Source organism: Diabrotica virgifera, chromosome 4 (genome assembly GCF_917563875.1).
Source record: "Diabrotica virgifera virgifera chromosome 4, PGI_DIABVI_V3a".
Taxonomy (NCBI): Eukaryota; Metazoa; Arthropoda; class Insecta; order Coleoptera; family Chrysomelidae; genus Diabrotica; species Diabrotica virgifera.
Genome location: NC_065446.1, coordinates 162,339,377 through 162,363,055, shown reverse-complemented (window position 1 = coordinate 162,363,055; position 23,679 = coordinate 162,339,377).

Sequence of the window (23,679 nt, the reverse complement as noted above, 5' to 3'; positions counted from 1 at the left end):
ACCATGCTTTCAAAAAACGGCACCAGTCAATATCTTTTATGTTAACTATTTTCAGATGTATTTTTGCAAGTACACCACATTATTTACCAAAAGATTTTTTAGCAGTGTTGGCTGAACGTCTAAGAAACTGTACATAATTTGCTCCGTTTTTATTATTTCTGAAAAACTGCAACGAATTTGTCTATTTAGCGAAAAATCTAATTCGCACAGTTTTCTTGTAAAAGTTTACTGTTTAACCGTTTTATTAGAATCTTATAAAACATGAAACATCGAAATTATAAATAATACATAACAGCACCAGGAATTAAATTACAAACATAAGTGTACATGAGATATGAAATAAGCATCTTACACCCAAAAACTACTGACACAACATAAATGTATAACGAAATCACTAAAATAACGAAAAAATAAAAACATCAGAATCAGGTTAAAACCTTGAGGCATATTTGTGTATGGAAGAAACGAAAATACATAATTAAAGTGTTGCAAAAGCCATACAAAAGTATGTACCTACAAAATATGCATACGTATGTACATATTATTAATATTTTTTATAAATCTTGTTTATTTAGTCTAAACATGAATTAAAATTTCTAAATCTTAAGATCCGGTTGGAGATAGGAATTTAGTGTTCCTATTTTTCAAAAAATTGTTAAGATATCGTTTCTTTGGTTATATGTATACTGCTGCATTTTCAATAATATTACCCCATTTTGTAATTACCCATAATCCAATTAATTGATAAACGAAATAGGTATGATGATTAGTATAGTTCCAGATAGTTTTCGTATTTTCAGGGTATTTTTAGCATTTACGGTATTTCCGATTATTCGTCGCATCCCTCGTATTTTCCGTATTTTTATAATTTGCAAGTATTTTTCGATTTTTTTCGTATTTTTCGGGTATTTTTCAAGTTTTTTGGTATCTTCCGTCTATTATTCGAAATTTTCGAATTTTCAAGGTATTTCTCGTATTTTTCGAGTATTTTTACAATTTTTTCTATTTTGTGGCATTTTTAACATTTTTATCATGCAGCAGCAACTATGCTTTAAAAAAAAAATCGGCACCTCATATTAAATATTTTCAGATATATTTATACAAGTACACCACATTATTCACTTAAAGATTTTTGTTTTTTGCAAAGTTGGCTGAATGTCTCCGAATCTGTGTATAATCTATCTCTTTTTCAATATTTCTGAGAAACTGCAACTAATTTGTCTATTTGGCGAATAAATCTAATTCACACAATTTTATAGGAAAATTTTACTATTTCATCAATTCATTCACTATTTTGACGTTTTGAGTAACATCTTTACTTTTATTTTGATTTTGAAGTAGTTTCATAGCATTCTCTAATTTATGATTCTTTTGTAGAATTAGGACTAACTGTATAGGATTATGACAGGTGAATGAGTTTCTGATACACTTTTATATTAATGTAGAATTTCTCAGTAAGTGAACTCAGTAGGAAGACCTTATTTACTCTTATTAATGTTGTATCAGATAATTTAAAAATTCCAAATTTTTTGTTATTAGTGCATACTGGTCTCGTAACACTAAAATATTCTAAAGGTAAGTTGTAAGTAAGTAAGGTGTTATTACAAAAAACAAAAGAAGATGATACCGCTAGATAATAAAATTATTAGAAAAATTACTGTTTTTAGATTATTTAGTTAATCTATTGCTAAGGCAATAAAAGTGCATGGTTTGATCTTAACATGCGAAACATTAAAATAATTACCAAAGAAAAGTTATTACTAAGCTTACATGCCTATTCATTGCAGAATTGGAAGCATGTCGGCAAATTGTGGAAAGTGCCAAAAGTCGGAATGATTGAAGATTAGGGTAGAGCTTAGGTCTTATCCAACAGGCCTATTTCACTGTTGCTTATACTTTCGAAATTATATGAAAAGATCCTATTGAAAAGACGAAAGGTGATCATTGAATTAAAAATTGTTAATCACACCCGTTTGGTTTTTGGAGAAAGTTATTTAACGATAGACCAGATAGGTAGAATAACTTCCATCATTGAAAAAGCACTAGAGGAAAAAAAGAAGTCAATTCAGCGATCTTATTTAATGTAAAGCAAAATTACGGAATGTAGGCTTATTCATAGTTAAATAGAGCACTACCTAGGCGGTATTTGCAATTATTAGAGTCATACTGAAAAATACTTCAGAGTTAAACACAAGGATTTGTACTCAGAGTTAAATGAAAGCCAAGCAAAAATACTAACAATCTACAAACTTTGGTGAACAAAAATGTAAGATAGCGTAAAATCAGAGCATAGTGCGGATTAATGTACACAAGTGGTTGTGTAAATAATTAATCTAAGAAAGAAACTAGTAACATTATTGAATGTTTAAGTGTTTGTTAGTAATAATGCAGTGTTTACTAATAAAAAATAGGTAATACTGATCTTAACGTACAGAGGAGACATATCGAGATTGGTGCGAGCAGTAGAGTTAATACTAACAATACTATTTTAAATCTATTTTCACAATGACCCATTACGCCATATTAAAAATGTGTGTCTTGTACTATCCCATGGAACAATTATTGTGCACTAGACACATTTATACATTCGCCGAGCAGGTGATTTTGGTTACCCAATATAATAATTATTGGGTTATCATTGAAATCATCCCCATGTATAACAATGTAAATATACAAATTTCTAACAAGGCAAACGTATAATAATGTAAATTAACAAATTTCTATCAATGCAAACGTATAACAATGTAAATATACAAATTTCTAACAATGTAAACGTATAATAATGTAAATTAACAAATTTTTAACAATGCAAACGTATAATAATGTAAATATACAAATAACATTGTAAATATACACGGCCATTATGTGTACCATGATGACACATACAGTGAATCAAACGTATGTACGTGTTGATGACATTATGGATGAGAAACCAACGCCAAATGAAGAAAATGTAGACGAAGACCATGATGGTCTAGAAGATTTAGAGGAAACTGCAGAATCTGTAAGCATTACCGAATGTAATGAAGAAATGCCATCAACGAAGCAAAAACTTAATTAAGTGATGAAAAATTGGCCATTAAAATTATAATAATTACTTTCTTTTGTATTAAATAAACTTTTTCGTTAAAAAAGTTGTTGCGACTTTTAATTTGGTTCATGAGAAAAAAGTTTTAAAAAAAATGTAGTTTATAGGTAAGTAGGCCGACTTTAAAACAAATATAGTTTAAAAAAAAATAAAAAACACGCTTTTAAAAAATAAAATATTACTAGCTTTAATTTTAAAAGTTATTTTTAAATTTTTTAGTGCTTTAAAAGCGTGTTTTTTATTTTTTTTAAACTATATTTGTTTTAAAGTCGGCCTACTTACCTATAAACTACATTTTTTTAAAACTTTTTTCTCATGAACCAAATTAAAAGTCGCAACAACTTTTTTAACGAAAAAGTTTATTTAATACAAAAGAAAGTAATTATTATAATTTTAATGGCCAATTTTTCATCACTTAATTAAGTTTTTGCTTCGTTGATGGCATTTCTTCATTACATTCGGTAATGCTTACAGATTATGCAGTTTCCTCTAAATCTTCTAGACCATCATGGTCTTCGTCTACATTTTCTTCATTTGGCGTTGGTTTCTCATCCATAATGTCATCAACACGTACATACGTTTGATTCACTGTATGTGTCATCATGGTACACATAATGGCCGTGTATATTTACAATGTTATTTGTATATTTACATTATTATACGTTTGCATTGTTAAAAATTTGTTAATTTACATTATTATACGTTTACATTGTTAGAAATTTGTATATTTACATTGTTATACGTTTGCATTGATAGAAATTTGTTAATTTACATTATTATACGTTTGCCTTGTTAGAAATTTGTATATTTACATTGTTATACATGGGGATGATTTCAATGATAACCCAATAATTATTATATTGGGTAACCAAAATCACCTGTTCGGCGAATGTATAAATGTGTCTAGTGCACAATAATTGTTCCATGGGATAGTACAAGACACACATTTTTAATATGGCGTAATGGGTCATTGTGAAAATAGATTTAAAATAGTATTGTTAGTATTAACTCTACTGCTCGCACCAATCTCGATATGTCTCCTCTGTACGTTAAGATCAGTATTACCTATTTTTTATTAGTAAACACTGCATTATTACTAACAAACACTTAAACATTCAATAATGTTACTAGTTTCTTTCTTAGATTAATTATTTACACAACCACTTGTGTACATTAATCCGCACTATGCTCTGATTTTACGCTATCTTACATTTTTGTTCACCAAAGTTTGTAGATTGTTAGTATTTTTGCTTGGCTTTCATTTAACTCTGAGTACAAATCCTTGTGTTTAACTCTGAAGTATTTTTCAGTATGACTCTAATAATTGCAAATACCGCCTAGGTAGTGCTCTATTTAACTATGAATAAGCCTACATTCCGTAATTTTGCTTTACATTAAATAAGATCGCTGAATTGACTTCTTTTTTTCCTCTAGTGCTTTTTCAATGATGGAAGTTATTCTACCTATCTGGTCTATCGTTAAATAACTTTCTCCAAAAACCAAACGGGTGTGATTAACAATTTTTAATTCAATGATCACCTTTCGTCTTTTCAATAGGATCTTTTCATATAATTTCGAAAGTATAAGCAACAGTGAAATAGGCCTGTTGGATAAGACCTAAGCTCTACCCTAATCTTCAATCATTCCGACTTTTGGCACTTTCCACAATTTGCCGACATGCTTCCAATTCTGCAATGAATAGGCATGTAAGCTTAGTAATAACTTTTCTTTGGTAATTATTTTAATGTTTCGCATGTTAAGATCAAACCATGCACTTTTATTGCCTTAGCAATAGATTAACTAAATAATCTAAAAACAGTAATTTTTCTAATAATTTTATTATCTAGTGGTATCATCTTCTTTTGTTTTTTGTAATAACACCTTACTTACTTACAACTTACCTTTAGAATATTTTAGTGTTACGAGACCAGTATGCACTAATAACAAAAAATTTGGAATTTTTAAATTATCTGATACAACATTAATAAGAGTAAATAAGGTCTTCCTACTGAGTTCACTTACTGAGAAATTCTACATTAATATAAAAGTGTATCAGAAACTCATTCACCTGTCATAATCCTATACAGTTAGTCCTAATTCTACAAAAGAATCATAAATTAGAGAATGCTATGAAACTACTTCAAAATCAAAATAAAAGTAAAGATGTTACTCAAAACGTCAAAATAGTGAATGAATTGATGAAATAGTAAAATTTTCCTATAAAATTGTGTGAATTAGATTTATTCGCCAAATAGACAAATTAGTTGCAGTTTCTCAGAAGTATTGAAAAAGAGATAGATTATACACAGATTCGGAGACATTCAGCCAACTTTGCAAAAAACAAAAATCTTAAGTGAATAATGTGGTGTACTTGTATAAATATATCTGAAAATATTTAATATGAGGTGCCGATTTTTTTTTTAAAGCATAGTTGCTGCTGCATGATAAAAATGTTAAAAATGCCACAAAATAGAAAAAATTGTAAAAATACTCGAAAAATACGAGAAATACCTTGAAAATTCGAAAATTTCGAATAATAGACGGAAGATACCAAAAAACTTGAAAAATACCCGAAAAATACGAAAAAAATCGAAAAATACTTGCAAATTATAAAAATACGGAAAATACGAGGGATGCGACGAATAATCGGAAATACCGTAAATGCTAAAAATACCCTGAAAATACGAAAACTATCTGGAACTATACTAATCATCATACCTATTTCGTTTATCAATTAATTGGATTATGGGTAATTACAAAATGGGGTAATATTATTGATAATGCAGCAGTATACATATAACCAAAGAAACGATATCTTAACAATTTTTTGAAAAATAGGAACACTAAATTCCTATCTCCAACCGGATCTTAAGATTTAGAAATTTTAATTCATGTTTAGACTAAATAAACAAGATTTATAAAAAATATTAATAATATGTACATACGTATGCATATTTTGTAGGTACATACTTTTGTATGGCTTTTGCAACACTTTAATTATGTATTTTCGTTTCTTCCATACACAAATATGCCTCAAGGTTTTAACCTGATTCTGATGTTTTTATTTTTTCGTTATTTTAGTGATTTCGTTATACATTTATGTTGTGTCAGTAGTTTTTGGGTGTAAGATGCTTATTTCATATCTCATGTACACTTATGTTTGTAATTTAATTCCTGGTGCTGTTATGTATTATTTATAATTTCGATGTTTCATGTTTTATAAGATTCTAATAAAACGGTTAAACAGTAAACTTTTACAAGAAAACTGTGCGAATTAGATTTTTCGCTAAATAGACAAATTCGTTGCAGTTTTTCAGAAATAATAAAAACGGAGCAAATTATGTACAGTTTCTTAGACGTTCAGCCAACACTGCTAAAAAATCTTTTGGTAAATAATGTGGTGTACTTGCAAAAATACATCTGAAAATAGTTAACATAAAAGATATTGACTGGTGCCGTTTTTTGAAAGCATGGTTACTGATGCATGATAAATATGCTAAAAATACCCTAAAAATACGAATAGTGCGAAAAATACTTGCAAAAATTCGAAAAAACACGAAAAATACACGGAAATACGAGTATAGTGACAATTATCCGAAAAATACGAAAACTGCTAAAATACCTGGAAAATATGAAAAATGCGAAAAATGGCTGGAATTCTGCTGGTCGTCATAGAGAGGTACTTATTTCATTTATCAGTCAACTGGAAGCTAAGATTTAAACAAGAAATTTTAATTCGTGTTTAGACTAAATAACAAGATTTTTTTCATCACTTAAATTTTGAATCTTGTACATACCGCATTAATTTCTTCCATACAAAAATGTGTCATCTTGTAAAGGTTCTAAACTGATTATTATAGTAATTTTATTATGTTATGTGTCAGTAGTTTTGCTTGTAGAATTAATTCACTATTTATATTTTGTAAGGATCTAAGGCTGCATAAAGATATTTATCATGTTTATCGTTGATATTGTATTTTTGTGTCATATACTGAATCATATATGGGGCTAGAAGTTTTTGTTTTCACATTTTGTTACCGTTAGTTTTGCGCTTCTTTACCTCATGCACTCTTTCTTAGATTTGTATTAACTAAGTATTACTTGTTCTCTCTGATACATATGTATTCTCTATTTAATTTCGCATTTTTCCTAATTTTTCAGTAATTTTTATATATGCTAGTTATAGCTGCTTTATTTGTGTAGTATATTGTGCTTTTTGCTTTGCTATAGGTATTTTTCATAGCCTTTTATATTTTTAACGCAATTATGAGTCACCTTTATGTATAATCTGTATTTACTATACTTTTAGTAGATAATAATTATTTTGTTAGTTTTTTTGTAAATGTCTGTAACTGTTTATATTTTAAGTTTCTTCACGGTTTTTATGGGTTTTTGTTATAAGGTGTAAAATTTTGTACACAATTTGTTTTATCTTCTTTATTTTATTAGATATTTGTAATGTTTATGTTTTGTATGTTGAACTTTGAGACTTTATGTATAATTTTTATTTGGTACGTATTTATTACTATTTTATTGTTCACTGTATGTATTATTTGTCCAATTTTTCTTATATTTCTTCATTTTTATCACAGTCAACCGACATATGTCAAAACCATACAAGAACATCTTCTTGAAGGTATTGGTATATATTAAACTTTATATTTTTCCTTATGAATTTTTAAGGTGGGCTATAGGCATGGGTACAGCTTCTGTCTTGAGTAATATTTCTATAGGTATTTTCCTTCTGCACAGACTCATATCTCATTGTTTTTCTCTAGGTACTACAAGATTTGATGTGTCTGCCTTAACACTGAGATAGTTTTTAGGTGTCCATTTTAAACTCCATTGCTCATTTTCGGTCATGTTGTCATGTATTTCATATCTTCCTGATTATTTGCTACAGCGGTCTGGTCAAGTGCAAATTGGCGTGGATAGAAATAGGTCTATATTATTCAACTGTATCACATATGCTGGTGTATACTTTAAAAATCTTAAGAGTACACAGATCATCCTTGAAGTATATACTTTTGTTACAGCAATCTGTGGTGATAGGTTGTTAATTGTTTTCCTATACTTATACCCAGTGCTGTTTTTGTGACGGTACGCGCCGGTACGCCGTACCGGCACCTTTTGGGACAAGAAAACAAAAAAAAAAACAACAAATATTTTGTAACTTTAGGTGAGCCATTATGCGATTAACGCGATGTAGAACTTACAAATTTGTATTTAACGCGAGACAGGTGGGATCACGATCGGTAGAATTCTATTTTGATGACGTCACAAAACGAATTTTACAATGCGAGAATCGACGGTTGCTAGGCAATGTGACGTCAGAGAAATAAAATTTTACTCATCCTGATCCCACACTGTACTTTCTTCTATCCTCACCGCAGTCTCCGCCCCCGCGGCCGGCAATATTGCAGTATCCAAGGTCGTGTGTTGTTTTCCATATTTCACTCAGTTCAGTGACCGCGGTCAAAGTGACAGGTACTTGCCACTGTCCTATTTGTGCGCCCTAATCTGCTACCCTCTTCCGCTCATTTAGTATGAAAGTGTTGTGTTGCTTTCTTGTTTGAACAATTTCAAAAATGCTTAACATCGCAAGTTATATTGTACCAAACGCCTTTACTAGTGTCTAGTCCAAAGAAGGTGATAAAATTGGCCAGACTGTTGGACTTTTGAACAAAAGAGTGAGCATTGTAGGAAAAACGATTGGCTTATTGTACAAAACAAAAAGTTAGGCTGTGACGTTTGCAGAAAAGTTGGATCTCTGGGTGTAGGAAAAAAAATGTTATGAAAATGGTCAAGCAGTGGACTGAATGTGATGTTAGTAGTTCTGGAGAGAGTCGAGCTCAGCAATAAACTTCACTAAGAAAAAAGATATTTGATCACATACTTAATGCTGCTCATGAAGCTCCTTTTAAGATTTTTGCAGATTCACAGAAAGAAACGCTAGAAAAGGTTTTTTTAAACAGTGTCAAAAGAAAAAGAAGTAAAGGCGCGAGTTTTTCGAACTGCTTATAAGGTAGCAAAGGAAAATCAATCTTTCAACCACTTTGAGGCAGAAATAGATGTTCAAGAGCTAAACGGGTTAGATATGGGCAGAATTTTACATTCACGGAACGCTTGTGCTAATATAATTACTCACATAAGTTCAGAAATGAAGAATCAAGTTGTACAGGAAATTGTAAAAGGGACTGATACATTTGCGCTTATTATTGATGAGTTAACAACATTAAGTAAAAAATCAACATTTATTTTGTACATTAGAGTGTGTCTAAAAAGTTAAATATGGAGTCACCTGTGAACTTGTTATTAGACCTTGTGGAACTGGAAAATGTGACGTCTCGTGGAATTTTTAATGCTGTTATGCAATGCCCTGAAGGGCACAAAATAGATGAAAACGTTTTAAAAAGTAGACTGGTTGCTTTGGTGATGGAGCAGCAGTGATGCTTGAAGGGAAGTCTGGGGTTGGTGTACTGTTGAAAGAGAAGTTTCCATCTATTGTTATTTGGCATTGCTGTAATCAAAGACTTGAGTTGTGTGAGTGACGTGGTAAAGAAAATGGCAAGTTATAAACCGGTTCAAGGGATTTATAGACAAACTATACGTACTGTATCACGCCTCGCCCAAGAACAGTCGGGAGCTGCACGTATGTGCCGATGAGCTTGGTGTACAACTGTTAAAAATCGGTAGAATTTTGAACACGCGGTGGGTCGCATCAAGTTTTCGCACAGTTTCGGCCGTTTGGAAAAATTATGATGTCTTAGCCAACCATTTTGCAGCAGCCAAAGTAGACCAGACGCATGATCCTTTGGAAAGATCCAAATACGAAGTGCTACACAGAAAGCTGACATCAACGTGTTTCATTTTGGATTAGGGACTGATGAGCGACGCATTGCAAGAACTATCTGATGTTAGTGAGGAGTTGCAACATCGAGACCTTGACCTATTTCGAGCTAACAAGAAACTTCAGATTTTGATGAACACGTTTGTTTCTCGAAAAGGCAGTCCTGGAATGTTTTATGCGCAAGCTGAGACAGCTGTCAATAACAGAAGTTTTATGGGAAGCGAACTGTATGTGAAATCTAAAGAAGACCCCATCAATGCTGTTGTGTTTTATGACCACCTTGCTCAATCAATCGAAAAGAAGATGCTCAGTGTAGACGATGCAGTGTTGGCCAATTGTGCCCGCATAGTTGACAAAAGCACTTGGCCCAAAAACATTAAAGACAATATTTTGGGGAAAGAGACATTGAAGCGCTCGCAGTTCGTGTACAAGTGAACAAACGAGAGGCAATTAAATCCTTTAGAGAATATGTTTTTGACAATTGTAGAAATTTGGGGGGAAATTGTGAGAACAATAGCTACCCAGTGATACCAATACCAATATCTTCCAGTGAGTGTGAAAGGGGATTTTCCCAAATGAACCTGATAATCACTGATGGCAGAGCTTCCCTACTCATAAAAACTGTTTCTTCATTAATGTTTGTGTGAAGTTAAACGGCCCACCTCTTACTCGATTTGAACTCTCATTGACATATACTTTGAACAGTACATGAATTCGTGGCTGCTTCGGGGACGGCACTCAGCACTGAACACAAATAACAAGGAAAGAGGCAGAGAAGAGACTTGCGACAAAAACTTCTCCAAACTTTGGACAGTTCTATAAACTGTAAGTTATCAAAAGCTTTCTTTCTTGTAAAATGTAGCTATGATCTAAAAACTTACACTGATTAATTTGTTACTGAATACTAACTAATTTGTTACTTTTGAACTGTTATTTGGAAAATTATGCAAATTTGGATCATGTAAACTAAGATTTTGTGCGTTTTTTATAATATGCCCTTAAAATGTGTGTAAGACCAAATTTCTACAGTAGGCCAATTAATTAGCAAATACAGTTTTTTCCAGTAAAAGCAGACATACCTGTTAAGCAACCACGAGTTTAATAGGACTAAAAAATTTCAAATTTTCTGAGAAAAATAATCTTTGGACTCTTATTTTATCAATGATGTAGCCAAGTAGAGATGGTCTTAGATTTTTTATAGTATTCAGGTCAAATTATACACAAATTCTTAAATTTTTTTCCTTGCTCCCAAATAGCTTTAGAACGCCTTTTTGAGGCTAAATTTACAAAGTTTTCCCGGGGCCTGACCCCCATCTCAATACCCCCAGACTCCCGGAACATTGCGTACCGGAACCTATATTGTTACAAAAACAGCACTGCTTATACCCATATACTTGTGTAATTTATATTTGATTACATCTAAATTTGCTAAGATATATTTAATACTGTTAACACATATATTGTAAAATCATGTTAAAAGTTACACATTTGGTAAATCATCTACACTGATTTTAGTTTCGAAATATATTATAAGTATTATAATTTGTTTTCTTTTATGACTTTCATTTTATCATACTTTTTTTGCTACTTTCCAGCGATATGCATTTGACTAAATTAATTGACGTTTGTAGATAAATACAGTATACACATTGACAAATACTTGATATTCATGAGACTTTTTATAATAACCAATGAGTTACACAGTTTTAGATTGTTTACATATTATTTGAATTTATGGGAGAAAATGTAACGGGGTGATTCCCATTTGAGCGAAAATTAGATTTTAATTTTGCTTTTAATGATAAAAGGTTACTCTAATAGTAGTTCTATAAGCTATTTAACACGTTGACGGACATAACGTCTATATACGTCTAATTTCCATTGATGTAGTGTGATACAACGTCTATAGACGACATTTTGAAAATAATAAGTTGTGCATTTACATATATAGATTCATATGAAATATGACACGACATACATGGTCGTCGTCCACATGTTTACAAAAAAATGTTAAAAAACTCATTGTTTCCATATACTTAAAGCGCTAAAAATATTCAGCAATTTCAAACGTGTTAACCAGCTATACATTTGACTTCAATATGAGGTCTTTGTCGGGGGTTGGACTTTTGAGAAAATTTGGTCATAAAGAAAAAATGTAGAATTTTGATGAGTAATGGATGTATTCAAGTCAAAGAGAATTTAATTGAAGTCGTGGACTACCTAGCGAAAAGATAAGTCAATTTTTAAAAGTTAGTAAAACATATTTCAATATATTTTTCATACTGAATGGGTGCATTCAGCAGACTCAATCGATGACTAATCGCTTAGTGATTTTCTGCTGAATGCCACATAAATTGTCGATTAGTTATCATTCGATGACTTATCGATCGCTATTTTAAACATCGGTTTTGAAATATGATTTCTTAGCAAATCAAAATAAGATTGACGTATGACGTGTGTCTAACACGTATATTTTAAGTTATGTATCTTAAAAAAAACATGAATTGAAGGCAAGGAAGGCTGAAAGGCATATAAATCACGCTGATAAATATCTGAGCTGCTTTGTTGGATTATTCGTATGTACTTATTAGGTTTACCTATGTCGCAAGAAATTCAAGAATTTGAAACTATGTATGAATTAAATGGGGTTATTTATAAATTACCATTTCATAATAATTTTTATTTCTGTTCTTGGGGTGTCTTTCACGTATTTGCAATCATTTTGAAAAATGTTACAGTTACAGATAACCTATTTCGTATGTACATGAAAGTATAGATACCATTCAGAAGAATCGGTAGCGATTACACATCGCTAAGTAATGGATTAGTCATCGCAGTTTTATGCTGAATGCAGCCAATGTAATTAGTCAATTAATAATTTATTCACTCAGCCTTCTAATTTTTTGTTCGGTTTCTATCAGTCGCTAAGTTTTACATTCGTATAGCAGCAAGATTTTTTATCGGTATTCAAAGATATTAAACTATCTTATTAGTCTCTGTTCATGTTCAAAAGAATTTTGTTAAGGCTTGCTATATATAGATCTTCTGCCTTATAGTATTCTGATATTATTTTCTTCTCTCTTCCTTTTCGATGGTTCCTAGGTACTGTTTCTCCTGTACAAGATTCTCTTGTTCTTCGCTAGTACAAAATTTGTTATGCCTCTCTAGATGTTATTTTGATATTTCGGGTTTTCAGGTGCTAGCCCTGGTCCCAATTTTTATATTTGTCAGCCAGCTTTCTTGTAGGTTTTTTGTATGTTAAACTCTTTTCTCTACTGTTCAGCGAAATATCGTGTCACGTAATAGTTTTTTCAGTTCTGTTGTATGATAGCCGATGAGTCCTAGTATCTTTGATTTGTTTGTTTACGTAATCGAGGTTCTAGGGGAAAGATATGTTTTAATGATGAAACTAGATGCTAGTTGTTCTACAATTATATTAAGCTGTTTGGCTAGCCGTATATTTGACTTCAACGGGAGAGTCGAGATGTTGACTTTTTGATGGTTTACTTATAACGGAAGTTATAAAGGCTATACGTGAAGCCATGGACGCTACGATTTATGAAAAAGGAATAGGGTATTTAAGAAAAGAATATATAGGTAATTTTAATGATATCCCTCATTGGAAATAGTCAAATATATCGTTTATATCGCACTCAGTCGAAGTTATTTTTCAGATCAATGAATTCAATTTGTTTTACTACCATTTTATTTGAGGTCACATGTAGAACTTAACAAAAATATGTATTTTTCCAACTGACTAGAGCTTTAAATCTGGTTTGCACACATGAAAAAAAATGTAAGGTTGGTTTGGACTTAGCGAAAGAATTTATCAGTATTGTAGCTACGAGACAAGATCCCTAACCGACAGCTACGATAAAGATCAGGAATGGCTGATGCAGTAGAGAGAGAATAGTAACACTGAAATGGAACTGGTCAGGTCACGTGGGTCGAATGATAAATAAGAGATGGACAAAACGGATAATGGAATGAAGATCAAAAGACCGAATCAGAGGTCGTCCACCAACACGTTAAACTGATGATCTAAAACGTTGTCATAAGAATTGAATGCAAGAGGTACAAGATCGAAATGGATTGAAAATTATAAGGGAGATGTCCAGCAGTGGACAAGTAAAGATTCAATGATGTAGGTAATAGTGATATACCTATAAACAATGGGTGGTTTGCACTTAACGAAAAATGACAAATTTGTATTCCGTATTGATACACCGATATCTTATACCTAGGGAGATAATGTAAATATTTAGAGTTTTATGCTAGAAACAATATGATTGCTGGCTTGGACATAATGAAAGAACTGGGGACCCTTGTATAAAAGTGTACTTGAATGTTTATGTTGAGTAATACTGGATGTGTCATTGTATTCTAAGTATTCTATAAATCATATTCCAAGATACATCGCATGTCGCAATTGGACCAATAGGTAAAATATGGTTTGATTTTTCTGTCATTTTTTTTTCTATTGGCTAAATTATACCACGTGGCATATTGTTCCTCTCTGTACATTTAGGCGTTATAAGGTTAAAGTCTTTACGTAATGCAGTCATGTTTAATTTTTTCTCTGTCATTGTATTTTATTTTGTAAATCCTATATTACAAGATACCATGCATGTTGTATGCTATAAGCTGAACTTTAAGATTTCACATGCCTGGTTTTGTGTCAAATGATAAAAATATAATATTCCACATAAGAGAAAATATAGTATATAACTCCCGAGAACTCATTATTCTTTAATAATATATTAAAGTATACGTTTGACCTGTGTATAGTAGTAGACGTGATGAGTAGACCTCTGCCTAACAGTGGTCGCTATATACGTTTTTATGGTATAAATGCCCCATAAAAATATATTCTACATAAGACAAAATATAGGACGTAATTCACAAGCATTTAGTTATTATTCTTTAATAATAATATGAAAGTATAAGTTAGATCTGTGTATAGTAGTAGACATGATGAGAAGACATGCCTAACGGTGGTCACTATAAGCTAAAGGTATCTTTGGCATGATGGCATTTTTGTGTGTGTCCTCGTATTTTTTTTTATTCTATTCAAGCGCGGTTAACAAACTAATGTTAAATTTAATCAGATTGGAGCTCTATGTTTAGCAGTGTACGTTAGTAAATTAACATTTAACTTTTATTCAAATAATGAATGGGTTTAATTTATTAACTTTTATTCTTCATTACTACATTACCATAGACCGAAGTTAACGAAGACCTGTGTAGAGTAGCAGCACACTAATCAGCCTTAGTTCTTTTATATTCCTTGGCTCCCCATTCTATCTGTCCTAGTTAGCAATTTTGATTTTAAAAATCCCTATGTTTTTACTTTAAGATGTAAAAACGAAATTCGTAATAATATAACAAATAAACGTGTGTTACTACGTTATAATTGCACTTTTAAAAATTTTTACTCTCTGCGATGAACGAATATATACGTATCATGAAATCATACTTAGTTATTTTAGCCTCTTATTATCATAATTTACATTAGAATATTAGAAATAAATTGTACTCCATATTTTTACCAAGACTTTACAGTAAGACAAAACATTTATCAACAACCCGTAGCCTCGTTGGAAGAGGCGCTGGATGCTGAACATAAAGACGATGGTTCAAATCCGCACGAGTGCTTGGCTTTTTGTTTTTCGGATCATAATAAATATATAATAATTAAATAAACGTTTGTTTCAAAAATAATGCGCATGCAATCAGGTACATTTGGTCTAAGGTAAATAGGTGAGAAATTTTCCCACATAAACTTGCCAAAATTTGGGGGTGGGCCAATTGCCGAAATTTGGGTGGGTCAGTGTGACGTCATATGGTTTCGGTCATGGCTAAAAGGTTCTGAACCATGCTAAAGTGGGCCGGTAATGCAGATCCAATGCTTACCGACATTGTCTGGGTCTGTGCCGCAGTCTGTCTGTCTGGTTTTAGGGACCCATACTCTACTACTAATTTTAATCAGGGTGGTGATTAGGGGTTTGATTTCAATCACTTTTTCGCTGAAAAATATAGGGTCTGACATTCTTTTCATTATAAGCCACCTAATTTTTGAGCTAAAGACTTTTTTTTATTTCTGAAGATAGATATTTTTAAATAATTCAAATTAGTTTAAAGAAGTTGTCCTCGAAAAATGCATAGTTTTCCCGTCTTTTGACTTTGAATCTACAATATTTAGCATTTGCCGAAGAAGACCTAGCATATAATAAAGTATAGCTTGATTACTATTGGTCTTAAAGAAAATTAAAAAAAACTGTTTTGTTGATTTTTTCAAAAGGTACATTTTTGCTAAGTAAAGTTGTTTTGATAAAACAAAAACTTTTTGAGTTATTTGCAGAAAACTGTTTAAAAACATTAATTTTTTTAATATAAAACTAACACTTTTGATAGCGAATAAATAGAAAACTATTAATTTTATCAAAAAAACGTATAAAACATTTTTTGCTTAGAATGAATGTTTTTACCAACTTTTGCGGTCAAAATATAATAAAAAATTTTCACCCCCAACATGGGGTGGCAACCACCCCCATGGTAAAAGCGCCTTTTGGCATCATATAGATTTTGATCCTTGGACTATCCACTACTTATTCTTAAATTTTCAAGCAAATCGATAAATTCTGTAAAAATTGCGAGGTTTTGTCCTATTTTAAGCTTCATTACTTGGACTATTTCAGTTTACATGCATCATACAAATGGCTAGATGCACTACCTACAGTCACTGAGGAATACAACAATACAAAGCACAGTAAAACAGGATACAAGCCATCTCATGTCAACAAATCCAACGAAAAAGCCATTTTAAACAAAAGTTATAGTCATTTAAAGATTGTCGGTCCACGAAGATTTAAAGTTGGCGACATTGTACGTATACCAAAGGCAAAACATTTCTTAGAAAAGGCCTACACGCCCAATTGGACTACAGAATTATTTAGAATTGTACAAGTTAAGATGACGAATCCTATAACGTATTTGCTCGAAGACATGCAAGGTACACCGATTAGCGGCGGGTTTTACGAAGAAGAATTACAGAAAACAAAAAATCCCGACATTTACTTGGTTGAAAAAGTACTTAGACGAAAAGGCAATAAAATGTATGTTAAATGGTTAGGATTGGATAGCAAACACAACAGTTGGTTTACTAGTTCAGATGTAGTTTAAGGATCTATATTTCGATACGCCGCGTAGACATACATTTTTAAGAAAATGCTGACAATTATGACGCAAATGAATGATGCAAAGAGTGGGGGATTGAACAAGTATAAATTCTCTCAGCAACCAATCGTCACATTCAGTTTGAGTTTCTCCAACCGACTTGTGTATTCAGTTGCAACAGCAGTACTATGGCTTCTCAAGATAGCGGATACGAAAGTGAAGAGACAATTATCTACGACGCTGAATTAGATCGAGTACTGAAAAAATATGAAGAAGCTGCCAAAGATGAACCATATTATCTATTGGAAACTACCTATCCAATAGGATGTTTTCACATAAAAATTGGTCTATCTCCAGCTCGACAGTTTTCTCCATCCATTATTCTGTACCAACATGGTAAATGTACAAGAATCAGTTTAAACACATTCGAGTGGACTACCCTAATTGAGATGTTTATACAAATTATGGATGAATTTTTCATATCACCTTTGCCGACCTATGCCGATGAGTATGATCCAATCGAATTTGAGTGTGGTGATTTCTGCAAACTAAGACAATTGGTAATGGAAAATGTAAAGTTCCTGACTATCGAGAAACACGGAATCGAATATTATTTATGTGAAGATGATGTAAGCCAGATCCTGAGAGCAAACATTGATTTAGTGTCTCAACGAGTGTCGTTATTGGGCAATTTACAGTTTTTTTCGTATTATAGAAATGTTGTATACTTTATTTAGCAAAATTGTCATAAGAGTAACAGTTTATATAGTCGACTTCACGCTTTAACTGCGTTTTGTGGGATTTTTCCAGATACTTTGTTAAGTCAATCTTTGAATGAATATGTATGGTATTATAGCAATAAAGTTGTAAATGATTTGGATAATTGTTAATAAATAATATTAATAAAATATGTTGTCTTTTTTTTTGACTTTAGAGAGTGTAACAGAGGTTATCAGAGGTCAGCAGAGGGTCGCAGAGCGCAGCAGAGGCAGAGGGTAGCAGAGCGCAGCAGAGGGTAGCAGAGCGCAGCAGAGGATAGCAAGTCGAATATCCCGTAAATGTCACGTCCTGTGCCACATAAATGTCACGTTCTGCGTCGCATGTCACGTCATTCAGGTCACGTCATTCACGTCACGTCATTCACGTCCTACGTCAAATGTCACGTTCTGCGTCGAATGGCACGTCATTCACGTCATATTTCACGTCAAATGTCACGTTCTGCGTCGAATGTCACGTCCTGCGTCAAATGTCGGACGGAAAACTGAACAATGTCACATATCTACGTCAAATGTCACGCCATACGTCAAATATCACGTTCTGTTAGGCACTATACGGAAAAGAAGAATAATTGACAAACAAAAAGAAGAAGAAGAATTGACAGTTGGCTTCTCTGTCGAATGTCACGTCCTACGTCGATCGGACCAATGACAACGAAGATGTCGAATGTCACGTTGTTAGGCACTATACGGAAAAGAAGAAGAATTGACAAACGAAAAGAAGAAGAAGAATTTACAGTTGGCTTCTGTGTCGCCACCGCTTTCATTTGACACCCCATACGTCAAAATCGGACCAATAGCAACAAAGATATGCTGTAATTCTGTTTTGGCACTGCCGCCATCTTTGTTTTTATCTCAACTTATTCGTTACCCCCTCCCCGTTCCAACGAGCACTCTTACGCCACGATCGGACCAATAGAAACGAAGATATGACGTAATGCCCTTTTGGCATATTCCGATGCGCACGCCACATACTGCATTCAACCCACTTTTTCATCCCCTTTCCAACGAAACGTCACACGTCATCCTACGTTAAGCCGTTTGGCATTTATTAATATTTAAGGGTTGCGATTTAGGGGTTGGTCCAGAAGTAACGTTGTCTATCTACTCTGTCAATTCGTCTACTCCGACGATCATGTCATGCGACATATTTGGCATTATTACACATTGTAGTGCATAAAATCTTTTACCTAAGCGTACCTTTATTCGCGTGCCTTTATTTATTGTTGTCAATGTCCGTTTATTTGCGCGCACTAAGTTCACTCTAGGTATTTTGTAAATTAAATTTGTTAAATTGACGTCTTCTGTTAATTTTCTGTTGACCAATGTTATTTCTGAGCCAGTATCTATCATGATTTTAATTGGTTTCTCGTTGATAAAGCCATCCACAAATTTTAAATTTATTCCATTTCTTTTTTCATTTTTTCCTGCCAGTTTTATAAATTCCTTCGGGTGACAAAAAATTCCTGTTTGGTTTTTTGTTACTAGTGAGCGCCTTCGTTAAAAGACGCCGTTTGCTCCTCGTTGTTTATACTTTCGTCGTAGTGTCTCTCTTCGTCATATTTTTCTGTCTGGGTATTGTTTACCTCTCTTCTATTTTCTCTTGGTCTATCGGATCTGTTTCGGTTTTCTCAATATCCCTGTTCATTTTGTCTACCATTATTTCTGTTTTCTTGATTTGTGCGTGTGGTGTTTCTATTCTGGTTATCTCGATTTCTCTCCTCATTCCATTGCCTATTTCTTTGTTCATAATTTCCTCTTCCGTTGTCTCTATTTTCGTTTTCCCTCCTGGGATTAAAATCTCGTCTTGTATAGTCCCTCCTATTATTTTGTCTTCTATCTCTGTAATCTTGTGTTTCCCGCGGTCTGTAATCTTCTTGCGATCTTCTTGATTTTCTTTCTCTTTGACGCGATTCTCTTATTTGTAGAAATTGGCACAAACTATCTATGTCCTTGTAATTTTGCAATGTGATGTGGTCTTCTAGCGTTTCTTCGAAATGTCTTGCAATCAGTTCGACTAATTGTTCTGACGAAATTTTTCTGACAAAATTAAAACATATTGTAAATGTTTTGCATTATTGTATATTTGTAATGCGTATGTTTTTTCCGAAATACCCATCCGATCATTGTATTTCCCATTTTGTAATTCTTTGTTGATTTCCATTTGTTGGACTTTTCCCCAGAAATAGTTTAAAAAGTTGTGTTCAAACTGTAGCCAACTGTCAATTTCTTTTTCTTTGCTGTCAAACCACAGACCTGCCTCATACTTAAGATAGTTTCTGATCATTTCTTTAGCCGTTTCAAAATTTCCAATGTGCTGTACTTTCTTTTTTAGGCTATTTATGAAGGGCACTGGGTGTAATCTTCTTACATCCCCGCCAAATCGTATTTTCACGTCTTTAATCTCTATCTCCTGTTTCTCGCTCTTTTCTGCAATCTCTTCAATTTTTTAACCATTTCCTTCTTAATACTCTCTATATTTCTGTTGTTTTCTTCTATTGCTTGTTTTGTTTTCTCCTGATTTTCTTGCATTACTCGTTTTGGTTCTTCCTGATTTTCTAGCATTTTATCCATTTTTTGGGACCGGAGTTGCATCAGTTGTAATAATTTATCTATTCCTGATAATTCCTGTTTTCTGATGCCATGATTGTTGTGTCTAAACTGTCTTCTTGATCTGAATGTTCTCCTTGTTCCAAATGTTCTTCTTGTTTTTTGTTTTCTTTGCTTTTGCTTCTGGTGATCGACATGTATTTAAAATTTATCCCCGCCTGATACGAAATTCGAAAATACCCTATCTGTTGCAGACACGAAAATTTTCTCTTACCCAATGTAATACGAATATTTCAAGAATTCATAAAATGCAAATATAAAATAAATAAAATCAATTACCAAAATTGTACCTAAAGGAAATTTATATGTCGTAATTCAAATATATCAATTTTGACCACTCAATATAGATCTTCAATTACCTGCTTTTCCTCTCTCTTCCCTTTCAAAGTCGCAACCAGAAATACTCTCTAATGCACCATCAGTTGGGACGCCGTTTTGTTATGCTCTACTTTTTCTATTTATTTAGATTAATTAGCGAATTCTTAATTTAATTGATTATTCAATTATTTCATTTCTTGCCTATGTAAAAACACAACTAAATTCCAATTAAATTTTCCAATCAATTTTATTCTCAGGGGTAATCTTGTATTTGATAAAATACCTGTGATTTATGGCTTCTAGTATTTCTGGTTGCTTACTTCTTCCAGGGTAGAAAAAAGAGTGAAAACACTCAAAATCATATGAATGTAATCTATTGTTTTTATCAAATAAGCCGTGTACATAAGACTCAAAAAAATACTAAAATTTAACTTTGTTGCAACAATCTCTAACTTAATAAATTAAACTCTAACTCTGATATCTCCTTGTTTTGACAAAATATTTATTTGATTAGTTTCTTATTTCATCATCATATTCGGTGACCGCTGACAGCCCATGGAGGGCCATGGTCGCCCGTTGGGGTTTCTAGGCTCTAAAGTTTTACATGGTGTGGAGGCCAGCCACACGCATAACTCCTCAAAAGTTCTAAACGATATTTATCTAAAATATTACTTTCTTGTTTCTTTTTTTGAGGAGGTCTTTTCGGCGTTATGTGTGTTTTGCTTGTTTGACTATAGCTGCCCATGTTTTTCTTTCCTTTGCTTGTTTTTCCCATTCTCGTATTCCTAGGTCTTTCAAATCCTGGTTAATACCATCAATCCATCTCTTTCTAGGCCTACCTCTCGGTCTCTTCCCATGTAATTCTTTTCTAAGTACTTTTTTGTATTTCTCTTATCATCCATCCTTTCTACGTGTCCTAACCAGCTCAGTCGTTTACTTCGTATTTCTTTTGTGATAGTCGGTCTGTTAAACACTCTATTTATTTCGTGGTTCATTCTTATACGCCATTCTCCATTCTCCTGTATAGGTCCATATATTTTCCTTAAGATTTTTCTTTCCCATCTAAGAAGTTGTTCCTCTTGTTCACTAGTCAAGATCCATGTTTCTGATGCATACATTACTACAGGTCTCATTATTGTTGTGTATATTTTTACTTTTGAATTGATAGATACTGATTTTGACTTGATGATGATATTTTGTAGGCTGTAGAAGCATTTATTTCCAAGAGAAATTCTTGCTGTTACCTCATCACTGTTTTATTTCCTTCTGTTATTGTTGATCCTAAATATTTGAAACGGTCCACTCTTTCAAATATTTGCCCGCTCAGAGATATGTTGCATTTCGTTTGTACTTTTTCCCGAGTTGTTATCATGTACTTTGTCTTCGAGACATTAACTTCTAGACCCATAGTCTGTGCCGCTTCTTTAAAATATGTATAAATTTTTTCTAGGTCTTTTAATGTCCAGCTGATTATGTCTATATCATCTGCGTAGGCAACGAACTGATTGAGCTTTGTAAATATTGTACCATCCCTATCTATAGGAGTTTTCCTGATTACTTGTTCCAACGCAAGGTTAAAACGTGTTGTTGACAGTGCATCCCCTTGTGTTAGACCTTCATTAATGTTAAATTCATCGGACAGTTGATTTTGGATCCTTACTTTTGCTTTGGTGTTGGTTAGGCATAGTTTTACTAATCTGATTAGTTTTTTGGTACATTTAACTCTTGCATTGCGCTATATAATTCCTTTCTAATTATGGAGTCATACGCTTGTTTGAAATCTACAAATAGATGATGTAGTTCGGTATTCCGCTCGTAGAATTTTTCCAGCGTTTGCCTTACTGTAAATATTTGGTCTATAGTTGACCTGCCTTTTCTGAATCCTCCTTGATAATCCCCTGTTGTTTGTTTCATTATATTATTTAGTCTTCCTTCCAATGTTTTGCTAAATATTTTGTATCCAACATTTAGTAGTGATATTCCCCGGTGATTATTGCAATCTAACTTATCTCCCTTCTTATGTATAGGGCATATCACTGCAATTTTCCATTGTTCCGGCATTATTTCTGTGGTCCATATTTCTAATATTAACTTTGATATTTCACTCTGTATTCTATGTCCTCCATATTTTAACATTTCTACAGTTATTGTGTCGCATCCTGGGGCTTTGTTATTATTCATTTTTTTTTATTACCTCTTTTATTTCTGCTTCTGTTGGTGCATATTGGTCTACTTCAGTCTCTCCTACTAATCTTAGCTCTTCTATTTCGTAACGTTGATTTTGTTTAATCAACAGTTCATAAAAATGTTCTCTCCACCGTTTTAGCACTCCTTTGTCGTCTGCTATTAAGTCCCCATTTTTGTCTTTGCATAATTTTGTTCTTGGTTGGAAACCTTTTTTTTCAAGATTTATTTCCTTATAAAATAGTTTTATTTCACGTTTTTGTTCATGTTCTTCTAGCCTTTCAATCTTACCTTTATTGTGTTTCCTCTTTTTAAATCTTAGATGTTTTTTAATTGTCGTCTTCTTGTAGTATATTCCTCTTTGGTTTCTTCCATACTGTTGTTCAGCATTTTAAGCCTAGCTTGGTTTATTTGTTCCATTAGTCTCTGGCAGTCTTTGTCATACCATCTTTTTTGGCTAGGTTATTTGCTTTCCCCCACTACTTCTTTTGCAGCTGTTATCACTACTTCTTTTAAGACCATCCATATGTCTTCGATATTTCTGACCTGATTTTCATTTACTTGATCATATTGTTCAATTATGTTCTCTATTTTCGTTTCATATCTTACTCTCTTTTCCTCATTAGAGGCCAATATATCTAAAGCGTATTTGAGCTTTTTTTCACCTTTCTCTGTTT